Source organism: Gallinula chloropus (genome assembly GCF_964237585.1).
Source record: "Gallinula chloropus genome assembly, chromosome: 17".
Lineage (NCBI taxonomy): Eukaryota > Metazoa > Chordata > Aves > Gruiformes > Rallidae > Gallinula > Gallinula chloropus.
Window position 1 is genome coordinate 4,570,426 of NC_140102.1, and position 17,573 is coordinate 4,587,998.

Below are 17,573 nucleotides of genomic sequence, written 5' to 3' on the forward strand. Positions count from 1 at the left end.
ATATATATATATAAAAGGCTTATAAAACAAAAGAAAATACAGATGTGACAGGTCTCCTATTACACTCAGAAAACATTTGTTCTTCTCCTCTTATTTCAAGGCTATTCCCAAATTGTCCTTTTCCCTTTGTGGACTGATTGTCTAAGTTTAGCTGCCTAGTTGAAGAGGGCCTTAATCACACCCTTTCTGATTGAAATGGAAACCCTTACTCCTCAGGTTCCTGGGAAAGGCCCATAACATAATTGAAACTGCTTTTGTCCTTGTTAGGATAGTATAATCACAGGATTCTGGCTAACATCCATCTCATGAATTAATGCTGAAAAATAATGGATTTTTTGAGAGTCTGGTTGGTAAAGTGGAGATAAGGGAGCTGATTGAGTTAGGGGCTGATGCCTCCTCCCTGCCAGCAGCTGTAGGAAGGTTTTACAGTCAAGGAGTAGGTCAATCCACTTGCACATTTAGGGGATGAGGTAAGGACAGCTTGTATTAAATTAGCTTTCTGGGCAATGTATGATATCAGGGATGCAAAACTCTTCCATCTGCCTGCTACTGCAGGGAGCTGCCTGCATGCACTTCCAGAGCAAGGCCTGGCAGCTCTGCTTGCAGGTCCTGCTCTCTGGAACTAAAAACAAATGCCAATGCTCCTGAGCATCCTGCTGTAAAGCAAATGACTGCTAAAACACTGCAGTGCATGCTTTGCTCAGCAACATTCATTAATGGTGAGCCATGCTGCAGCAGAGTTGCAAGAAGGATCTCTGCATTGTGCCTCCCTCCATGTGCAGGGACACGTGTGCAGCTCACAGCAGCCCCACTCCCACCGCCTGCTCCTCCATCCCCGGGTGTCAGGCTGGGTTAGGTGTCTCCTGGATCCTGACCTGCTTTCTCCAGTTCTGCTCCTCAGTAGATGTCTGAGCCTCAGTTCCAGCACTTATCATCAGATGTTACTGGTTCTGCAGCAGGAGGTTTCCTCTTGCACCAGGAACCCCACTGGCCTAAGTGTTGTGCAAACAAAGGAAAAACAATAACTAAAACCAGTCTCTGCCTTAAGGAGCTGACAGCATCCCCCTTATTTCTACCAGCTTCTGCAAATAAATCCTTGGTAATGTCACTGTGCTTCAGAGGATGCTAAAAGGAACTGTCATCACTCCCTGACACTGACTTTTCCTGCCATTCACTAGGCTTTCCCCTCCCTCTCCAGTGCAGGGAGAAGTTTGCTAAAAATCCAATCTCATCTGATGACTGCTAATTATCAGAGAGGCTGTTGGTAGGATGCAGCAAAGGGACGAGGACAGCACTCCGGAGCAGCCCTGCGGGAGGAATGCTGGCTTGGCTGGTGTCACTGAGCAGAACTAGGCCTGGGGTATTTTAGCAGAAACTTCATCAATAGAATGTCTGAGAGCAAAGGTACTAACTGAGGCTGGGTGCAGAAGTGTCTCTACACACACACACACTCACACTTAGGTACATTTGGTTCTGATTTTTTAAATCTGCCCTTTCAGAATGGGGAGGGATCACATCACCCTTCAGATTTCAACATTGTGGTTGAATTTTATGCTGGCTGTTGTCCCCCATTCTGCCCCAGTCTCTGGGGAAGACTCTGCACAGTAACATTCCCTTGTCCTACCCCCAGCACACTGCTGTTGAGAGCAGAGGACTCGTGCAATGACTGCAGGCTGCCTGCTTGCACAGAGAGACTGCCACTCCAGCTCCCTCTCCTTCCCAACGGGGTGAATGTGAAGCTAATCCCAGATTCTCATCTTAGTCACGCTGATCTAATTAATAGTAACTCTTTTGGCTTTATGGGATGGATGGTGTCTGGATTTAGATCTGCATTACCAGAAACAAAACCTGGCCAGCTGTGCATGCTGGTATTACAGATGCCCGGCAAAGCAAACCGACGTCCATGTGCACTGACACAGGAGAGGGGATGAAATTTTCCAGCTTCCAGCTCTGCAGCCTGCTGCTGCCTCCTGTCCCTGTCATCTGTGCTCTTTAAACTACAAAGCAAGCAAAAGAAATTAAGGAGAGTGGGGCACCAGCAAGAGTGGGAAGATGCACTGCCTCCGATGTTCTGGAAAATCTCTGTCCCTGCTCCTAGTAGAGCCTGGAGAACAAACTCAGGACCACAGAAAGCACAGGGTAGGAGGCAGATCATCTGAGACAAACACAGGATGGGATAAGCCTTGCCCTAATATCTACCTGCACTCATCTCTTGTTAATTAATTAGCATGGGTCTTTTAAAGTACGCATGTGCCCTCCACCAAGTACACACCAATTTTCACTCATCCCCTTGTGCCTCCCTCTGTCCTTTCCTCTGGAAAGGAGGGGACGAGTCCAGAGCTGGTGCTAAAGCCAAGTGCTTCTCCTGCCATGGGCACTGCTGTGAGCCCTCCTTCTTCCTCAGCCGTTCCACTGCCCAGGCTTTGCAGCCACTTGATTTATTTCTATATATAAACTTTGGAGATGCTTCGTGCAAGCAGCGTGACACGTTTCCAATGCAGCCAGGCCAGCCCGCAGAGGGCGTGTGGGGCTACACGGCAGGGGATCAGAGCAGTTCTTCAGCTGCTCCTGAGGCAGACCCGCCAACCTGCAACTCTCTGCTTAGCAACAAGGTCTTAGATATCCGTGCAGATGATTGCATCCCAACAAATCCAGGCAAATCCAGCACTGCAAGTCGCTCCCTGCCCTGCAGAGCTTAACCGTATGGCTGAGGAATAGGCTATGATGGGGCAGAGGTTCTTGGAACCAAAGTCCAGGACTCAGAGACCCTCAGATCTGGAGGCTGCTTGCTGGATTTTCTGCCTGATCCTGTCAAATGATGCGAGTCAAGAAATCTGGATTTTATTTCAGTTTCCCCACAGATTTTCTGTCTGACTCAGGGGGCAGGTAGAGCCAGGCTTGGAAAGGATGCCTGCAGTTTTCACAGAAAGTTGTAATGAAGCACGGATAATTAATTACATTTGAGGTACAACCTACCAGCAACACAGGGCCATAAGGACTACTGTACCTATCTATACCTATCTATACTGATAGAGTATCACAGCTTGTTGTGATCTCTGATTTTGGGGGAGCATAAACAATGTGAGACTTTAAGGTGCTCAGAGCCCTGATGGATTATTTGAGTTTCTGGGGAAAAACCCTGCCCATCTCCAAAGTCCAGGAGTTGTGATGGAGGCAGAGCTTCCTCCAGCCCGGCTCTCTGCAAAGAGGAGTTTCTGAGCTATAATTAACTGTATTACACAGCACCCTCCTTTTTAGGACTTTCAGAGCTTTGCAGATATTAATGACATATAATTACCATGTGAGACAAAGATATTCCCATTTTGAACATGAAGAAACTGGAGCAGCTCACTGGGCCACTTACCTGGTGAGGGGCAGCAGGGCAGCAGCAGCTGCATCCTTTTAAAGGAACACAGGTTGGGGTGACATTCACAAGCTGCAACTTCACAGAACTGAAAACTTGAAAGAAACCAGGGGGGACATGGAAAAAATCCTTAGGCACCGTTTCAGTTTTATTTCTGAATGAATGTAGTTTCATCCCTTTGTTTCCAACCCATTTTCCTTAGGGGCATTACAGGGGTCTATTTCTGTTCTACGAATGTCACATCTTATGACCTGTTAATAAAAAGCATTTTCTTTCCAGCCACACAGCCAGGGGTTTTTCCTTCAGCTGTGTTCTGTTATTAGGGATCCATATTGGATTGAACATCCTTCCTTCTTTCCTGCCAGGATGATTCAAATGGCAAATGCATTTCTCTCTTGGCACAGGTCCTAGCTGAATCAGCTTCTCGGACTAGTTCATCGCCTAACGGGATCCTAAATTAAGAATCTGTATTTTATATAAAAAGCTGGAGGGATCTGAGATAAAAGGAAGGGGAAACCATGAACAGGAGAGGGCTTGTTCTCTGGTGCTCTGTCTGCCCGACACCGCAACCCAGCATTTGAGCTCAGCCTCGCTTTGCGCAGCTGCTGCGCAGAGATGCCCCGAAGGCAGGATGCACAGGGAGCTGCCATCGCTGCTCCCACTGCTGTGTCCCAGGCCCCAGGGACACTGCTGACCCCCACCCCTCACTGGTGGGCACAGCAGCCTGCTCTGTCCTGCTGCAGGGCCATTCTCCATCTCTGCCAGTGCAGCTGCATCTCCTCCCCTACCAGTCTTTAGACCTCTAAATGCCCATGTAAAACTGGTCATCTTTGGGTTTAGCTTTGACTAAGAACTAATACTAAGCTTTCTTTAAAATATTTCCTTCCAGGTTCCGTGGTGCTTCGTTTCTCCCAGCTTTAAGAGCCACAGGGTGCAAGGCACACGTAGATCCATCCATTTGCTCAAGCACGACAGACTCACATCAAAGGTATGTAGATCCACCAGCTTGCAACTTAACGCTGACTTTGATTTTGGTTAAGGCCAGAGATAGACATCTGTGTTGTGTATAGCGCTTTTACTTCCTTAGAAATCATTATCTCTAACTTTTAGAAACCTTAATCAGCATTTCCCGTTGGCTGCTCACAGAAGGCAGGTTTCTCTCCCATGCTTTGGCAGTCCCTTGCAGCAAAGTCTTTGCTTTCCATGACAAACACAGAAAAGACACTGAGAAATCTGCATATGAGAGAAATCTCATTAGGCTTTTCCTATGTGTGCCACTCACAGGCACCACGTCCTGGTCATGGGCAGATCACCAATTGCCCTAACGTTCCCCTACTCATCAGTTGTGTGGGAATTTCTGTGTGTGCCTGTCAGTGCACACACCCTTCAACTTGAAATGTTCTGACGTGACAGTGGTTATGCCTCGTGCCATTATCTTCCACAGGGTTTTGTGCAGAAAGAATATCCATCCATGTACAGCTGCACATCCAGGATCTACCCTGCTGTTTTGATATTTAAGGTCACATAGAATCATAGAATGTTCTGGGTTGGGAGGGGCCTCAAAGATGATCAAGTTCCAGCCCCCTGCCATGGGCAGGGACACCCCCACCAGCCCAGGGTGCCCCAAGCCCCATCCAACCCGCGCTTGAACCCTGCCAGGGACCCAGGGGCAGCCCCAGCCTCTCTGGGCAGCCTGTGCCGGGCGCAGGGTAAAGAATTCCCTCCTAACGCCTGCCCTAACCCTGCCCCCTGTCAGCTCGACGCCATCGCCCCTTGTCCCGTGCTGAGCAAGCCCAGCGCGTGTGTGTGTGTGTGTGTCTGTCTCTGTGTCTGTGTCTGTGTACACACGTGTCTGCATGGGGGGGTAGGGGGGCTGTGCATCCCCGCGCTCCCTGCGCACCGCTGCACGTGCCTTTAGGTCCGCGCGCCGCTCCGCCTGTGCACGCGCGATGTCCATACGTGTGCTTATGTGCACGCGCCGCTCCCAACGCGCGCGCACACACACCTGTGCGCACACCGCCCTGCGCGCGACAGGTGAACGTGCGCACGCTTCCCGCCCACGAGCGCGCGGGGCAGACGCACGCGCCCCCCCCCCCCTTTTCCCTCCCGCCCCCCTGTGGGCGGGGATAAGGCCGCGGCCGCTGACAGCGCTGACCCCCCCCGTTGCCACAGCGACGGGCCGGGCTGCCGCAGCCGCACCTGCGCCTGCGCTGCCGGTTCCCCCCCTACACACCCCCCCCGCGCCACCCCCCGCGGCCGGTAAGTGCCGGCCCCGCGGGGCGCCCCGGGGCTCCTTCGGGCTGGTGGCGAGGGGCTGTGAGCGTCGGCAGCCGCTGACCCCGCCGCGTGCCGTTGGTAGCGAGGGGTGGGCGGCCCGGCGCACCCGCGGGGTCTGCGGCGAGAGGGAGCCGCCCCGGCGCCGCCGCGGAGGGCTGAGCAGGTGAGGGGCTGGGGAGCGGCGGCGGAGGCCCCGGGCCGGCTGAGGGAGCGGGGGGCGCGGCACCCTGCGCTCTCCACGCCGGGCCGGCTGAGGGGGCCTTTTCGGCACGGTGATCCCCGCCCTGCCGGGCTGGGTGCGGTGCGGAGCGGGTTGGCGGCATCGCTGCGCCGTGAGGGGGCCGAGGCCCTTCCCCGCCTCGCCCCCACCGGCTGCCCCTGTGCGGCCGCGGGCCCCCGCCGGCCGCCGCATCGTGAGGCGGGTCCTTCCCCGGGCGGGGTGGTCGGGGCGCCCCGCCGGCCCCTCTCTGCGTTAAGACGGGCGGGTGCGGACCTGTGTCCTGCGCCGGCTGGCGCAGCGGCGCCGCGGGGGAGAGAGACACCTCTCCTCCCGGTGCGGCAGCGGGACAGGGGCCGGGGCGCCGGCTGGAGTGATTGCAGCGCAGAGCAGAGCAGGAGAGCACCGCCCGGGTGTGGGGTGGGAGCGGCGTGCCCGGGCAGGGAGGTGCTGGCGCTGGACCAAAGTGCCTCCGTTTCCTTCTTAAGACCACGCAAGGCTCTTTTTCTGATCCCTGTGGAAAAGCAGCTGTCCCGCAGCTCGCCTTGCCCCTCGTCTTTCTGCCCCTGCTGGCTCAGGGCCGTTCCTTTAATTTCTGGGTGGGCGCGTACCCCAGCTCGGGCTGCCCGTCCCCCTCCCGCCCCAGCGACCGGCCACTCGGTTCGGATGTGCTTCAGTGGAGCCGCTGACACCCCCCCGCACCCGCTGGGCAGGTTTTACATCGCATCCTCTTTCTTCCCTCCGTCTCCCTGTGCGTGGTACGTTTTCACTTCGGAAAGTGACAACAGTGTCGTTTTCAGGGGTAACGCCGGGCCTGCAAAGAGAAGGAGGGTGGATGGATGGGTGGATGGATGGATGGATTATGTATGTTGTGGAGTGGGTAGGGAGGGAACTTGAGACAAGGAGATTTTTTTTTCCTTCTGAGAATCCCTGTCGCTTGTGGATATGGCAGCAAAGAAGCGCAGGGCGCCCTCAGACATGGAGATTGTTCCAGCCGCATAGATTCTCTGTTTCCCTACGCAGGACATGGGGTGGGACAGCAGGGAGGAAGGAGGGGCACTTCCCACTGAGGGCAGCAGTGGTATGCGCTTGAGTTTGCCTCCTTACATTGTGTAAAACTGAGACACTCACGGCAAATAAAAACACAGAAGCTTCGGCAGCCCTGAGGGTGGAATTGTCTGTGTTGATCTGCATTGCAGGTGCATTGGAAGCATCCAGGGTACTTCTTGGCTTTGCCTAGATGGTAAGATGCTTAAGCTTAAAAAGCTTTATTATGCTTTTGCAGGATAAATTAGCTTCTTAATTAAAAAAAAATGAAAAAGACTAACCAATGTGACTGTAAAGACTGCCTTTTTCCATATAACTTGTTCATTAGTGGATGTAAGTCTGTAGTCCTTTATTATGACAGAACCTCTGGGAGACGGACATTTATGCTCTTAAACTGCACGTTGCTTTTTGAATTGGCTATTTAAAGCAAGTGCTTTATAAACAGATAATGGCAGACTTGTAATATTGTTAATTTTTCAAGCTTTTGGTTGTACTGAGGTTCCCGCAGTCATTTGTAGTGAAACAACAAAGATCAGGAGGTCATAGCAGAAGAAAGTAGCAGCTGCTTAAGTAGAAAGAGAAGTAATACTGGCTAAACGGATGCATAACTACTTTCAGAGCACTGGAACAGGCTGCCCAGGGCGGGTGTGGAGTCTCCTACTCTGGAGATATTCAAGACCCATCTGGACACCAACCTGTGTGACCTGTCCTAGGGACCCTGCTTTGGCAGGGGGGTTGGACTTGATGATCGCTGGAGGTCCCTTCCAACCCCTACAATTCTGTGAATCTGTTTTTCTCCTATTACTGTGCTTCTGCTTAGTTTCCCTCCCCACTCCCTTAGGAAAGGCAAAGGTCTCATGACCAATCCAAATGCTGTGTGTAGTTTTCAGTCCAGTAGTTGTTGCAAACTCTGCAGTGGCAATCTTATTTCATTCTTTAAAGCTGTTTCCTTTATTTCAGATTTTGGATATAATTGCATGCTTTCAGGGCTTTTTTGACTGATTTTTTTTAAATGCATTTTGTCATTGGAGTTACAAATACCAAATTGTTCCTCTGTGTGCCCTAATTCAAGAGGCTGCAGGTATTAAGGGCAATATATTTGTTCACCCAGATCTGTTACATTAGTCGAGCCTTTAACAGCAGTAACAGGGGGAATGTGGTTGTAATAAGCTAGTTTGCAAGGTTACTTTTACTCCTGTGTTAGCCTCATTTCCAGGTGTCTCATTGCTTCTCTGTGACTTAAAACCAGCATGGTTTAAAGTAGCAACACTTTGAAGGATTGCTTTTATATGCTCAGGATTTACAAAGTATTGACTACTTGTATAAGCAGAATATGACTATGTAATTCATCTTCATACTCAAGTTCATGTTTAACCTCATTTTTCACAGTAAAGTTTAAAAAATGCAGGAAATGGTGGTTTACTTTGTACAGAGAACAGACACCTTCATCTTTCTGAAACCCTTTATAATGCATAAGGGTTGTTTTCTCTTCTGACAGGTGATGCTTTCTCTACATATTTGTGTATCCATCTGTGTGTGTGTCTCTTGGTAACTAACAGTGGTGGCTTTTGGTGAGCAGTGATTTACTGAGAAAGCAGCATGTCAGAAAACTTGATCCTTTAGGGGAGACAGTTCAGTGTGTTCTGACTAGACAGGGCATAACTTCTCCCAACGCTGGTTTAAAAAGCAAAGCCACAGATGAAGAGAGGGAAGATCTAAGGATTTTTGGTGCTGGAAATTGATAGTTGCATGGAGGGTCCCTGGTTTGGCTGTCTGCAGCCTCTTTGATGCCTGCTGCAGCACACAGCAAAACATTGTGAGGGGCTGTGAAACACTGAAAGGCACAGTCTCTGTGCCTTATTGCAGCTTCCACGCTGTTCTTACCGATAGGAATACGCTGCAATAAGCTGATACTGTGTAACCATGACCAGTACTGTCAGAACAGGCTCTGGCAGAGCTTGTCCTGCCCCTGGGAACGGTGGTACTGAGTGCCATGGCCAGGGCCAGGGCGGAGTTGGGGCAGGAAGGGAGGGTGCCGTTTGTTCAGGCAGAGCTCCTCTTCCCTTGGCACCTATGGCAAGTAGAAACAAACCCTCACAGAATCATAGAATCATCTGCTTCCTTTGTGTGCTCTGACCTAACGGGAAAGCTGGAAAAGCAGAGGAGGATAATGAATAGTGCATTTCACAGTGACTGGTTGCTACCTGCCTCACCTCTCATTCCTTCACCTGGAAGACAAGACCTGGCATCCTTCATGTCCAGCAAGAGTACCTTCAACCAGTGTGGGCCTGATTAGCCCCTACTTGTTTTTAGGTGAAATAAAAATTGTCTTCCTCTAAACACTGTCCAGCAGTGCAATAGCAGGTGAAAAAACCCCATTATTAGTGAATGATTTTGTCTAATAATGTTTTACTGTCACCTACCAGCTTGTTTCTCCAGACAGTGTTACAGAGCAGGGTGCTGTCAGTGGAGACAATACGTTTCTTTACGATCAGAAGTTGGTGGCATGACAGAATTAATGTTGGAAACTGTTTCAGCAATACAGTGCTTCCCTGCATGTCAGAACTTCTGCAAGCTGGCTGTTTGGGTTTTAAATAGTCCTTGAAAAATCATTAAAATAAAAAAGGCCTTTTATTTGGATCACTCTTTCCCACTATTGAGAATGTTTACTCTCATTTCACTCCTAGAAAACCTTTAGGTTATACCTAAAATAATAACATACCTCTCTGCCTGTTGGTCTTAAATCTGGTCTCTCACCAAAATAGTTAAGATACCTGTTACTTAAAAGCACTGCTTGACTGAAAACTGTAAAATTTCAATGGTTCTGCCTAAACAGAGAGATACCTGCCTCTAGCAAGGCTGAAAATAGGCCAGGGAACAGTAGCTCCCTGTAATCTGAGTGGGTGCCCAGGGGGAGGGCACAAAAGGTGTAACATATCCCGTTTCTGGGGAGTAGAGGTGTAGAGCTTAGGGAGCGTCCATCTGTGCAGAAAAGATCCTGTGAATGATGTCATTAGTGGCAGGTTTCCTTTGTGATCAAAGTATGCATGCTTGTTTGCTCTCCATTCCCCATGAAAGCTTCATTTAAGCTGTGTGCAGTTTTATTGTCTTTGGGGTACCTGCCTTATGCAAGCAGGAGCATAAAGCACCTCACTTTGACATTCTTTGCCTTGACAACTTAGTTACTTAAACCAATAAATCTTATACTTGCTTAAGGAAGAACTTAGGTCATCACCTCCACTAGCTACCCTTCAGCAGCAGCTCTCAAAACCTTTACTTTAGCAAAGTGGAGACCAATTTTTTATGTTTGATCATAGTTGCAGTTCTAAAATAATAAAATCAATGGCTTATGAAACAGCATCACAGAATGCATTAGAGAAAAACATACTCCTCAGCCTGTTAAACCTGCCCAAGAAGCAGTTGTGCTGTTCTGTGGAGCTGCTGTTCCAGTAGCTGTTCTCTGTAAATGGATCTCTCCTGAGCAGACAGATTTATTTAGCTCCTTGAAAAGCTTCAGCGCCTTTTGATGGGTTTCACAGGTATTCAGGGTAAGCTCTGACAATCGGCGTTTCTGCAGTTCTTGCAGTAGGGGCTCAAGCTCAGTCCAGTGCCTGGAGCTGGCACTGCTGCAGGAAGCATTTCTGCCCTTACCACCCCCCCACACACAACTTGCTGTGACTGATTTTATGGGTTTTCATTTTTTCCCACCTTCCCCATGAGCTGCACAGGTGTCTGCAGTGCTGCATGGTGAACCCACCACCCAAAAAGCAGCTTTGCTGTCAGCTGGACCTGGGGTGGAATGCCCAACCAAGTCACCAAGGTGAAACCAGCAGAGGAATTGTTTTGGTTGGTGTTTCATTAAGCCTTCAGAACTGGGAAATTTAAAGAAAAAATGCACAAATCCATTTTCTTCAAATTCTTGTGCAGTTCCCATGTTACTGCTCAAAGTTAAAATATTAAGTGTTCATAAGTGAATAGATGGTATCTGGAAAAAAAACACCTCTGACTTTTTCATGGTATAGTATTACTTCCAAGCATAAATTTGGAGTTAAACTTAACTTCTCCATGTAGGAAAACTTCCCACAGCCCACCTTACTGTCTTAATTCCTGACTCAGCTCTAACCACAGCCAGAGACCTTTCTTAATGACTTCCTTTCTGAAAGAAATAGACTCAGGCTCATTTTTATGTGTAACACTGACATTCTGTTAGTCTGGGAGCCCTTGAACGTTCATTTCCTTTTCACTCCCCTTCTGACAAACTGACTTTAGCAGAAAGACTGACGTGTGTCTGTGATATGACAAGTGACTGGTCGGATGGGGTACAGTCTGTTCTGCAGCTTGGATGGAGATTATATTAGAATAACAAACTGTTTTATCCTCAGAATGAAGGGGTGAGTAAAATAGGCACCTTGTCAGCAGCTTGTGCTAGAAAGCAGAAGAAAACCAACCTGTTCCTCTAAATTATGATGTAGCCTGACTCCTGAGGGCTTTTATTGGCACTTAAAAAATTAAAATATGTGGACTTCATTGTTGTCAAAGGGGCTTTTCTGAAGTAATTGCTGTTATTTAGGTGATACCTTCTTTGTCTCCTTACAGTGAATTATGCCCAAATGAAGTCATTTTCTGTGTTTTCTGCCAGAGTAAGCTAGATCTTCCTGACAGCTGTACAGCCACAGCACTGAGTAACCTGGTCTCAGTCAGAATAATTGTGTCTGTATAAAAGGCCACTGCAGGACCAGTTGGTTCGATTCTCTAATAGTTCCTGTCACAGTAGCAATCTTACCATCTGATTACTTTTAGTCTGGGGTTGGGTGGTTTCGAGGATGGAGAAAACCCACCTGAATTATTCCTGTTGTCCCTCATGGCTTCAGGTAGACAGTCAGGCACATAAGGAGTCAGGGAGCTCTGTGCAAAGTACCAGCTTGTTCATTTGGAGCACCTAGAAGAATTAAATCTCTGCTACTAGGAGTATGTCCACCTGATGCTGATGAGGGAGCGCTGGCGAAGGGGCGTCCGTCCGGGAGGTGGCTGTGCTGGCCCTGGCGTCGCTCTGCAGAGCACAACCTCAGGACATGCTGAGCTTGTGAAAGGGGCTCAGTCTAGTGCACAGGTGAACAAGGGGTGAAGGTAAATCTGGAGCTGTGTGAGAGGCTGTACTGAACTGGCTCATGCTGGCTCTGCATGAGGAGAAGGGGGGATTGAAGCAGAAAGATCTCAAAGCCCTCGCTGGCTGTGGAGATGGCAGGGGTTTTCCTTTATTGCATCCTTGGAAATAAGCTGAACAAACACTATTGGGATGGCGTATGTCTGTGGAGATAGCAGCTGATCTAAGCAGGGAACAGCTAAGTGTCTGTCAGTTGGGCACTTTATTGTTAGAGCTACATTATTTAGAAATGTTTGGTCAGCTCAGTGACTGTCTTTAAAATGGAGAGTGGCTAAAACTTGGGAGGTTCTTGGGAGAAGCCTCCTGTGTCCTTAATTAGTTCTTGAAATTGTATTTTGTACAGTGTACAAAAATAATTTTGGCACCTTTTGTCACGTTTTGAGAGGGCACTGGCTAGACACCAGTGGAGAGGAGAGTTCCTGTCTGCTCTTACATGTTTCAAGTCGATTTGGGTATGTGTTGGCAGAGAGCTAAAGCAGCTCCTCAGGTGATAGTCACCCCATCCGTGTACAAGGAGGATATTCTGGTTTGTTTGGTGGATACCAAACAGGAATGAAAATGTTAAATAACTGCAGTCGTTTGGGCGTCATTCCAGTAGCTTCCTTTGGACTGTGTCTGAAGTCAGAGATGAGGATCTCCCTCCTCTTATCTTCTAGTGGGATGTAGAGTTGCTCTGGTGTTGTGCAGAGGCACCTAATACACAGCCAGATCCTCATTGCCTTGAAATATTTTGAACTCAAGCCAAATACTTAAGATCAGTAAAGGTCTGGAGCCTGTGCATCATCTGCAAGGCAAGATTTGGCTGTTCGAATGGGAGCAATTGTTTATGGTGAGCATGTGATGAAACTGCATTTTGGAAGCTCTCCTTGAATATTTTTTTTCCATTTTCAGTTTAAGATTGATTTATTTTTGGTCCTTTTCTAAGGGAACATTCACCTGTAACAGTGATGGAGCAGTTGCTTTCTGAGGTGAACTTAGAAGAATGTTAAGTTACCTTCCCCACCTTGCTGGAGCACAAGGGCTTAGGTTGGTGCAGCAGGACTTGGGGGGCAATCTCTGAGTTCTCTCTAGAAACATTTTGTGGTGGTGATCCTGAGAAAGGAGAAAGGTTGCATGTGCTCAGGGTGGAGTGCAGCACGCCATCCAGACACAGCTTGTGTAACGGGGCCGGGCTGGTTGCTGCTCAACACAGGTCTTGCTGCCAGAGGTGTGTTACCCCTGCACTGCTGAACACTGCAGTGCCCTATCTAATGTTCTGCCATCCTTAGCAAATGCCATACACATTCCTAGCTGGAGCCTGCCCAGCCCTGTGGTGCACAGGTCCTTTTGTACAGGAGCATAGCGAGCTGTGTGTTTTAAAGTTGCTTTGGAGACAGGGGGATGGAGGGGAACCATAGTGACGTAGCTGTGCTGTGGTGTATGCAGTTACAGCTTTCTTCCCAGCACTGGCATCATTTATCTGACCAAATCCAGCCAGAGACTGGTTGCTTTGGGAGCTGTCCCACCAATTTCCATGGTGAGAGAGTGAAGATTGCTCATCTGGGCTTTTAAGTGCTCGGCTGACTTGTGTGTTTTGCTATTTCTCTTGTGCTTTTTGATCGTAACCTTATTCTTGGCTGCACATTCTTGTTCCAGGGAGTGACAGATGAGATCAGCTTACTGCAATCCCAGAGCTGCTCTATAGGGTTCCATCTTTGAAACCCCAATGGACAACCTACCTGAATAGATAGATTTTTTCCCTGTTTGATTTTTTTCCTTTAGACTGGCCCCTCCCAACACTACGTTTTCTGTAAGAACTCAGCTGCCCCTGCAACAGATGTTGGCTGTGATTTGTGGTGAGTGCTGTGCACCAAGAAACAAGGGGCTAAGAATTATTAAGGAACTTGGAGCAGCTGTAAATCCTGCTAATCAAACTCCCTGGAACTAAGTCAAAGCCTCCACATAGGGAAGTAGTGAGAAAGTGTTCACTAAGTTGTGTTGTAATATAAAAATAATAATAGTTTAGTTTATTTGTTTCCTTTTCATTACATTTCCTGAGTCTATTCCCATTTTACAAACTTTCTGAGGTTGCATGAGTCAGCAGGTCTTGCATCCTCTCCTCTGAGCTGCTGACAAATTTGAGACAGACATTGAATAAAAACTTCTATGCAGTTGTAGCTTTCACTAAAGGTTTACTTGAGAATGCAGAATTAAAGGGGTGCTATTCATTTATGGTAGCTTTTGACTGATGGTAAGTTTCAGTGCCTGGTTTAATTTAGTGACAGTTGTCAATGCCTTTGACTTTAAAAATGTTTCTATATTTTGCATGGTGTCCTTTGACCTTTACCCAGCCCATGGAAACAAGGTGGGTGATGTGCTGGGAAATGCTGGGAAATGCATAAAATAGGCAAACTGGCTCTGACTGGGGGAAATGGAAACAAAAGCCTTTTGTGTTTTAATAATCCAATTATTCAAAGAAGAATTTTTGTATAAAATCACTTTCCATTCATAAATCAGTATATTCTCATGCTGTCCCTTTAAAACATGTGTGTGGCATCTCTGGGCTCCTTAAGGTCATCTTTATTCAGGGGTCTGAAGGTATTTTTCTTGTCTGACCCAAAAGCAGAACAATTGCCAGAGCAATTCTGTGATGTCCTGCTGAGAGGGTTTTTCCTTCCCCTCAACCCCTTGTACCTGCTCCTCAGAAACATTCTGTGTTGGGCAAACTTGCCCAGCAGCAGATGAACAGTTTGTTGGCCTGACTTTCTGTATATCCCACCCATAGCTTCAATCTCCTTGTGTCCCACTCAGCTGTATTAGTTCTCTGGGCATAAAACAATTTGATACCAGTCTAAAAAGAGAAATATTTTCCCTTCAGTGGCTCCTGCTGTGGCAGTCTGGCCAGCTTTTCAGTTGGGCGCTGGGCAGGGAAGAATGCTGTTGAACTTAGAGCTGGGGGAAGTGCAGGTGATCGTGGGGATCTGAGAGTTACCCAGACTCCAGATGCCAATTTTTTCTCTTCCCTCACTTGTGTGATAGAAATTTCCTTCTAAATTTGGCTGCAAAAGCCATCAAAAAGAAAAAGATAATCCTGTGCTAACGAGCTTGGTTGACAGATGATGTATATTCATTTGAAATCTGTTTCATCCAGATCTCAGACTTTAATATCAGGTTGAACTTTGTGGTTTAAGATTTGGTGTCAAATAGGCACAGAGTGAATAGTGGCTTGGAAGAGACCCTTACTGGTACCAGTTTGCACAACTCCTAAGCAGATTTCATAGCAAAGGTGTCTCTGTATAGAGACTGTCTATGCAAGAGGCTTTCCCCTTTCCCTCTTTTGATGGGAGATGGTTTTAGCTGTTTCTCAGATCACACATGCACAGATCACTCAGTGTTTGTATGCACAAAACCAGGACTTGGCAGGGTAGATAGAGCAGGGTTTGGGCTGAAGCTGCTGCCTGCAGACTCTGTAGAAGCCATGACTTCACTGGGGTGGCCTTCCCTTGGAGGGAGGAGACGATGGGCAGACAACTGGGCTGCAACGAGAAGGAAAAGCACAGGAAGGTTGTAGAAAGCTTGTGGGAAAGTCAGCACTCAGATCCTTTATCCTCAGAGGGGCTGCAGCTAAAATCCATAGTGGATTGATTTAATTGCTCTTATTGATTAATTTACCGGTGCTGCAGGGGGGATGATGCTCTGGTGCCAGTAATTTCTATTTTCTTCCAGTGCCTGTAAGACCAGCCTGCCTCTGATTATTGGGGTTTTTCTTCAGAGTAGGTAAACCTGGTGTGATGTTAAAGATGCAAAAGATCAAGATGAAACAAACATTGAGGGGATTCTTACTGGCAGCTGGCTTTGGTTTCTATGTTGTAGCATTTAGGAACTAGTCTTTTAAAAAAGCCTTGATTTGCAAGAGCTGAGTTACAGACACATAACCCTGTTGCTGGTGCTGAACTCTTCTGTTCAGATTAGGGTGCAGCTGTTGGTGGCAGCTGTAAAGCCACCGTTAGTAACTGAGGTGATAGTAAAGGCTTCGGGTTATTGTGTGTAAGCTGTTCTTTCACCTAGCACTGGCAGTGCTTGGAATTTCTCTTTGAAAACACATTTCTTGATTAAAATTCCCTTCTGAGCCTCAGTGGACTGTGCAGTCAAAGCTCCAGCTACAGTGAGGGCATGGACTCTGCAGGCTTTATTCTGCTGTGGATTCAGTCAGTAAGAATATGATGATCACTTAAGGGGCTGGATGATTCAGTAAAGCTTGTCTGAGGTCAGATTTCCAAACAAGGTGATGTCACTTTGAGAATGTAACCCAGCTAAAATACCATCAGCCCTTAAAATGAGCAGTGCCTCCCAGTAATGGCTGTGGAACGTGCAGTCCATCCTCACATAGCCCTCCGAGGCTGTGGGCAGCGAGGGGTATGGCTGTGGTGCTGTCAGAGTGTCCCAGGGCCTCTGCTGCTGGCTGTGGCAAGTGGTCACAGCTCCGATGAGCTGCTCTTCACAAGTCATAGAGCAAGAGCCTGTGTGCACAAGGCAGTTTGTTTCCTACTGAGCCAACCCGGAAACCTCTCTCCAGAATATTTCTGGTCCATTGTCTTTTGCTTGTTTGCAAACTGATCATTGCAAAACAATCCCTTCCACTCAGCAAAGCACAAGCTGGCACCATTACCCTCCTTGAGCATGGAATTTAATCTTTGATCTCTGTTACAAAGTAACCAAGAGCTCTGTTTTGTCCCTTGCACAGAAATGGATTCCTTGGAAGTCTTTTATGCTTTCACTTTATTAGGTTTTTTTTTACAGTCAAATATCTGCTTCTGAAGGGAGCAGTTGATGGTGATGCCAGTTAAGGTCACAGGTGAAATCAGGATGGCTCTATGTGTGTATTTATCCCCTTGCTACCCCCAGTGTTGCACCAAGTCTGGTGTTCTTCTGGGGACTCTAAAGTATAAACGCAGGGCTGTGCTACCTTCAGGAATAACAAGTGTGTTGCTTTCTCTGCATGTATGCTCTACCAGTTTTAAACTTGTAGAATCAAATTGTTGCTGTAATACTACAAGCCAGAATTGCCTGAGGGAAAACACTTCAATAGCAGAGGAACCAGTTGAGGTCCCTGCGATGCAGCCACGGGTCCTGTCATCACTGACCTGACCGGGGTGGCGATGCTGTGGCAGGTGGTTGTCCAGGCAACAGGAGCCCTGAATCTCTACTTGTCCTTGTGAACTAAATCTTGTAGTTGTTTTTGCAGAACTCCACAGATTACTGAATTTAGCCTTTAGCAGTGTACTGGCAAAGCTGATGCTCCTCATGCATCAGCAGGGATGGTAACAGCTTTGCCAGTCTCCATCTCTGTGCCTGGATTACCTGGCAGCAGGAGAGGGCTGCTCTGGTTCCCACCCTGACATGGGCAGCACGCAGAGGCACTTGACAAACCTTTCCTGGTGGTAGGCCAGGGGCTGGGACAGAGCTCCCTGTGCTGCTCTGTCCCCCTGAAAATATTTTTCCCACTGTGTTTTGTGTAATTCCCA

General features: G+C 48.1%; 1 protein-coding gene across 1 annotated transcript in view; it reads left to right on the top strand.

Moving 5' to 3' along the window:
* Window positions 1–17,573, top strand: part of CCDC92 (coiled-coil domain containing 92) — a 58,527-nt gene that overhangs the window by 36,415 nt on the left and 4,539 nt on the right. The window contains exon 4 of the mRNA XM_084272189.1: window positions 4,254–4,352. The gene's annotated coding sequence lies outside the window, so the exon portion shown is untranslated. The remainder of the gene's footprint in view (window positions 1–4,253; window positions 4,353–17,573) is intronic.